At 40.0% G+C, this 6,398-nt stretch overlaps 1 long non-coding RNA gene across 1 annotated transcript; it reads left to right on the top strand.

Annotated features, from left to right (window-relative positions):
* The first annotated feature begins 1,215 nt into the window (after window positions 1-1,215).
* Window positions 1,216-6,124, top strand: LOC122876406. Its single transcript, XR_006378069.1, has 3 exons — window positions 1,216-1,401; window positions 5,148-5,235; window positions 5,602-6,124. It is a non-coding gene; the product is annotated as an uncharacterized LOC122876406 (long non-coding RNA).
* Window positions 6,125-6,398: the final 274 nt, after the last annotated feature.

The raw sequence follows: 6,398 nt of genomic DNA, 5'->3' as shown, positions 1-6,398 counted from the left end.
CTAGCCATATCCCAAGATTATCATAGATAACGTTACATGAAACACAACCACACAAAGTAACCTATGAAATGTATAGCTATATGTTGCTAAATGAATTCATTACTCTATCACGACAGATTCATCACTTCATATGACTGAGTCTGAGTCTCATTCCATTCGGCCATGAAATATGCAGGTTGTGCAACGAAGGAAGGGGGTAGGGGGAGTGTGTCATCTAGTGGCTGGATGTTATCAGTGTTATCAATAGCACCTTTAAATATTATATATTGCTTATAAATGCTAAATGGGTGGTTAAAGTAAAGTGTTATCAATGTAAGGTGGGAAGATGGAATGTAAATTTAAACAAATTTTATGGAGTGTTACATTTACATTTATTCATTTGGCAGACGCTTTTGTCCAAAAGTACGTACAAATCAAGTACCATCAAAGCCACAGTAGAACAGGAAGAAGACTTCAAGATTAAGTGCATTCCACCTGACACAATTGCCACAAGGCTTGCAAGTGCATAAAGTAACATATAAGTACTTCGCAAATTACATTACAACTAAAGAAGGATTAAGAGATAGACATAGAGAGAAAGAACATATTAGGTGAATAAGTACTTTTGGAAGAGGTAGGTCTTTAAGCAATTTTTGAAGACAGAGAGGGATTTTGCTGATGGCATTGAGTTTGGTGACTCATTCCACCACCAAGAGACCACACAGGAGAAGTGCTTGGATTGAGATTTCCTGCCTGACAGGGACAGTAGGACTACTCATCGTTCATTTGCAGATCGAAGTGAATGAGAGTACTGAAAAGTGGAGTGACATAAGCTGTTTTAGGCTGATTGAAGCCCAAACATGCTGCTGCATTTTGGACTATTTGCAGAGGTTTTATTGTGCATGCAGCAGCTATGCCAGAAGGATGTTACAGTAGTCAAGAGGAGAGATGACCAGTGCCTGTACAAGGAGTTGAGCGGCATACTCAGTCAGACAGGACCTGGTCTTTCTAATGTTATATAGTGTGACGCAACATGACTCTGATGAGTGACAGATGCAGCATGCTCAGTGAAAGTTAGTTGGTCATCAATCACAATGCCCAGATTTCAAGCAGACTTTGTTGGTGAGAGTGAGGCGGAGCTAAGCTGGATGCTAATGAGCTGAACAGAAGGACTGGCTGGGATCACCAGGAGTCCAGTCGTAGAGAGAGAGAGATTGAGCTGAAGGTGGCGTTCCATCATCCATTTTGAGATTTCACTGAGGCAGGCTGAGATCTGTGCTTAGACAGTTGGGTCGTCTGACAGGAATGACGGATAAACCTGAGTATCATCACTACTGAGAAGAGAAGGGCGCAGATCCAGTGAAAATAAAGTGACACATGGACTTCTCCTTGCCATGCCACTTTGAGTGATCACTTTGTAAGGTAGGACTCAAACAGGAGTAATGCTGTACCAAAGATGCCCAGATCTTATAGGGTGGACAGACAGAATTTGGTGGTTCACCATGTCAAAGGCTGGTCCAAGTGGTGACTGGGCATCCCTTCTTACTGACCTAAGGATTTGTATCACTGACAGCAGTGCAGTTTCAGTGGAATGGCCGTTCTTAAAACCAGACTGGTTTGGATCAAGTGCTGTGCAAGTGAGTTGTGTCAGAAATTATGCAGTTTGTCTGATCACACAGCTTTATACTAAATTCTGGATTAAATGCTGCTTGCTATGTGTTATTTTCAGAGGCATGTCCAACTTGCCAAGAATAAATATCTGGGGTAAATGAAAAGGATTTGTCACAAAGACATTAAATATTGGCACCATTAATTAGGTATCAGTTGGCCAACAAAACCCAAACTGCCCATCTAATTTTGGATCTACTCTACAGTATGATTCAGTATTGAGTTTAGTGAGTTGGATTGAATAAAAACAGGATGGGAGATTTCTAAGACTGCTAACACTGTGGTGGAGCCCTGGCAGGGTAAAACACTTGAGGTAATTAGTGCTGCTAGGGTATAAAGGGGTTTCTCCATACAATTCAGGGGATCACTGAATGACACAGCCCTCTGTAGCTCAAGTGCCCACTGATGGCAGCACTTCAGTCACAAGAAGAGGCTCTGATGAGGGACAGCTAGCCCTCACATTTTTTCTCTAACATTCAGCACAAGACGGCACAATGACAGATTGGTTAGATATATTGTGCTGTAACTCAAATGTTGTAAGTTTGATCCCTGCAACAGCCACATGTGCTGTGTCAAAATATCCTAGTGCTAAACTCTGAACTCCTGCCTGTATGTTTTTAAAGCTGGACTAATCAATATTTTTATATTAACAATATATACTCAAATAACTGAGTTTAATGTGAAAGGTGAAATAAATAATTATCAACCAACTATGCAATTCCCCTCAGTTCTACGAAGGGTTTTAGCTTCTTTCAGCTCATTGTTTTGGTTTTACGGCCCACGACTTTACTGTTTTGGTTCAGTCTCCAGCAGCAGACATACAAAGTTAGCAATTAGCTGGTGAACTTACTATTGTGGATCATTTAGCAGCTTAATAAAGATATTTTTCTCAGACGTTGGTAAGGAACAAAATGGAGCTAGAAAGAGAGATAAAATTGGATTTTGCATTCATTTTGTCACCAGAAACATGACTCCAAATGAATGCTAATGTGGCTCAGTGTCTGCTGGATGTGTAAATAGGCAACTGTTTGATATACACATTTGTGGTAACAACTTTACAAGGTGATAATATGTAAATTTTGTAATAAATAAATAATAATACAAGACTGTAATAATAGAAACAGCTAGGTAATAGCCATAGTTACATGGCAGGAGAACTGCATAGCAAAGTTGACAATTCCAGTCAGCCTCTAATCTAAATAAATTATAGTTTTCTTAAAATAAGTAAAAATTAAAGAGATGCTGGACAGTCCTCTTTGTTTCTTTGTTTGACTGGCTAGCTGTACATTATCCCTTACATGCTGCAAAGTAAGGAGATGAACTGCAAAGCAATAGTTTAGTCTATACAATGAGTACAATGAAACTGTTCATAGTGAGGTTTATGGATTACCAGATTAACCAGAACATTGTTCTCCGGAAAGTTGATTTGCTGTTTCATTCTTCAGAATCCTGTGAGGACCTCAATCATTGCGGTGGGGGAAGAAATCTCTGAGACGCATATCTCATATCTCATATATCTCAAACCTTTACAAATAAAACCAAAACTGAACCTATTTGAATAGATAGGTACTAGAAGTGTGTTAGAAAATATGCTTTTATTTGAGTGAATCAACACTTTAAAGCTAAAGTTTGATATTGACACTGCAGGTAATCGCGGGGTGTGTTTATCGCTCTTGTCCACTCGCTGTGCTGGAGCTAATGTTTGGTGACACTCAGACACCCTGGTTGATGTGTTTTGGCACTGCAAAAATCCCAGCTGTGCATTTACATATGCAATGACCCAGATTAGCATCCGTCCTCACACTCCATCAACACTGATTAGAGCAGCCCAGTTAAACACTTGTCCAGCGTGTCCCCGTGACCACAGAAACCTCTGCGTCTGACTGAGTACGCCACTCTCAAGTTGATTGCTCACTGGCTTGACAATGATGACGAAAAGTAGGTGAAGTTTTGATGAGCATTGATTAAAGAATTCATCACCCAAAACCATATATTTAAATTTTTAAAGATTGTTTTTAGACTTATATTTCATAATTTGCAGTAGTTGGAAAGAAAGACAGATGGTTGATGTTGGACGAAGCTATTAAAGGGTTAAAGCAGAATCAAACTATTCCCAAACCTGGACAAATATAACCAGAACTACTGTATCTGCAGGCTAGTTGCCACTAGCGGTAAGTGAGAACATATATTTTGTAATTTGGGTGAACTGACCTTTTAAGACAGATTTGAAGCCAAGTCATTCAAAATACTGCACTGTATGTGCCTAACTGAGGGAGCAGACACCTTACTGTGGAAAATAATGTTAAATTTTGAAGAAAAAAAAAGCGCAATGAGATAACTTCTGTTATGAATTGGCACTATATAAATAAAATTGACTTGAATTTAATTTGAAAACTTCACAAACAGCTCAAAGCAACAATTTGTGTAGTGCTTTGTTGGACAATAGTGTCCGTCAATACCACACTAAAAATAATCTGGTGATTTTTGTATGGATGTTGGCATTTAAAAATATGCTTATACTATATTGCTGTAATCACTCTATGTAGTATAAGTGTAGACATTTGGGAATTATATATGTATATTCTGATAAGGATTCCAGGATGACTGTTTGATGACAAAGTGACAACTAATGGGGATCCAAATAAGCAATAAACATACTGTATGCTCAAATCATAGTTAGAATTAACATGAGATAAGCGATTGAAGTGTCGCAGCAAAAAAAGTTCAAGAACAACTGCATAGTCTACATACAAAACAAAAATTCGATATACACAACATAAATAGGAACTGTAAAATGGATTGAGACAAAAAAAAGTGAGACTACAAGGAAGTTGCAATAAATAATGAAATACAAAAACGGCACTTTAGAGAATCGAATCAGGTGGTTAAAGTATACTAGCATGCAACCCGGACGCAGCAATCATTTAGCCAGTGTAACGGTTTTTTCATTGGGACAATTTTACCTTTTGCGTAACGACTTGCATTTTTAGTGCTACCAATCACCCACTGATTGATTTATATTCACACATCATACACTGGGAAGTTCTCACTACTAAAAGGTTCTGAGCCTGCTGAACAGCACACATCCACAGCTCGGAGTGTGAGTGTCACCGATGCAGAGGAGGGGGTACATGCACAGGGGCAAAGACGCAGCCAGATTACTGCTTGTCATTAGCAGCATATGCTCCCATTCATTAACTAATTGCACTTTATTATGATGTAATTACAACGTCCACAGTGTGTGATGACAAAAACTAAGCTGTGGCTCTCCAGCCAGAGCCACCCCTGCACTCCATGCAGTAATTGCCCTCTCGGCTTTGATGAATAAGGAGATGATTAACCTTAATTCCCAAACAGCATCGGGGCATTAGCAGTGAATGAATTACGGGGAAGTGGATGTGACTAAGCGACTTAATATGGTAAATTGGTTGAGCATCTGAAGTGGCTCCAGTGATGCTCTATTAGCTCAAGGCCTTTTCTCCCGCTGCTACTGATTCCAGGTCTGAGCCTCTTCAATCAGGCTCTGGCTGTGAGTCGAGATGCCGACTGTCCCTGTGCAGCGCAAAACTAATCATCCACTTCATACAGGTAAAGATTCATCCACTACCTTGCATGGGGGGAGCCCAATTATGTAATCTAGATAAATTCATCCTGAGCACATGGCATAATGATGTCCAGCTCATCAAAAAAATACATTCAAAATTAGCGCTGAATGGATGCAACAGAGTTCTATCCCCCACATTCCACACCATGTTCACTTTTAATAGGCAAGGGATTTCACCTCACATTCTCTTAATGTACCCGCTGCCCAGGAGAAGAGGCTGCTTTTTGGCTGCCTAAGCAAAATGTAGATTGCGTGAACAAAAACTCCACTTGCATGGCAGTAAATATGATGACAGTGCAAGCTTGTCTTTTGCAGACAAAGTTGTGATCCTTGTTTTTTTGATGAAGCAGTGAAAACAAGCCACTACGAGAGCATCGCCAGCTGTGTGGTTAAGGATACAAACGCTACAGCCGCCTTCGCCCCACCTCCCCTCTGCACCTCTCCCAGTGCTGGAGGAACAACAGGGCCGAAGTGGAAGTGGAGATCGAACAGGAATGACAACCTGTGTGTGTGAGATACAGTGCAAATGAGCTCTGTAAAGGTGCTAATTGTAGGCTAAGAAAAACAGCTCAGAAAGAGTGTGTGTGTATATCTGTTCCTCGTTTTGCCTAAAGATGCGAGTGGCTAATTTTGCTTACCAGAACCATTTTTGCTTATCAACAAAAAATGAGGAAAATATGGATCTTAGCTCATTATGGTGTTGTTTATGTTTACCCAAGTAACCCATTAAACCTGGGAGAGAGCCTCTTTTAACTGTGAGCATGTTAGTAATGTGGTCTCAGTCATTGGAGGGGGCTACTCATTACTCTTTAATGTGCTGAATAAACATTTCACAGGCTCACTGTTCCCCGCTATTGTTCATATTGTTGTGAATGCAGCATTTTCTTATTGTTAGACCACGCCAACAGATATGCTGTGCCGTGCAGGCAAGCTACAAAACCACAGGGTGCTGGGGTGGAGAGGGGGTGGGTTAGTATATTCTGTATAAGAGGCCTACTTAAACACTTGCTTTACAGTACAAGAGTGTTGAGTGACATGATGGTGGCGATATTTTTGTCAGAGCATCATTTTACTCATGATTACATATTATTATTGATACTGATGTCTTAGGAAGTATTATTTATTCTAACTATTTTTTGACAAATAA

Source organism: Siniperca chuatsi, linkage group LG5, assembly GCF_020085105.1.
Source record: "Siniperca chuatsi isolate FFG_IHB_CAS linkage group LG5, ASM2008510v1, whole genome shotgun sequence".
Lineage (NCBI taxonomy): Eukaryota > Metazoa > Chordata > Actinopteri > Centrarchiformes > Sinipercidae > Siniperca > Siniperca chuatsi.
The sequence above is the reverse complement of the archived record's forward strand: the minus strand, read 5'-3'. Positions and strand labels throughout refer to the sequence as shown.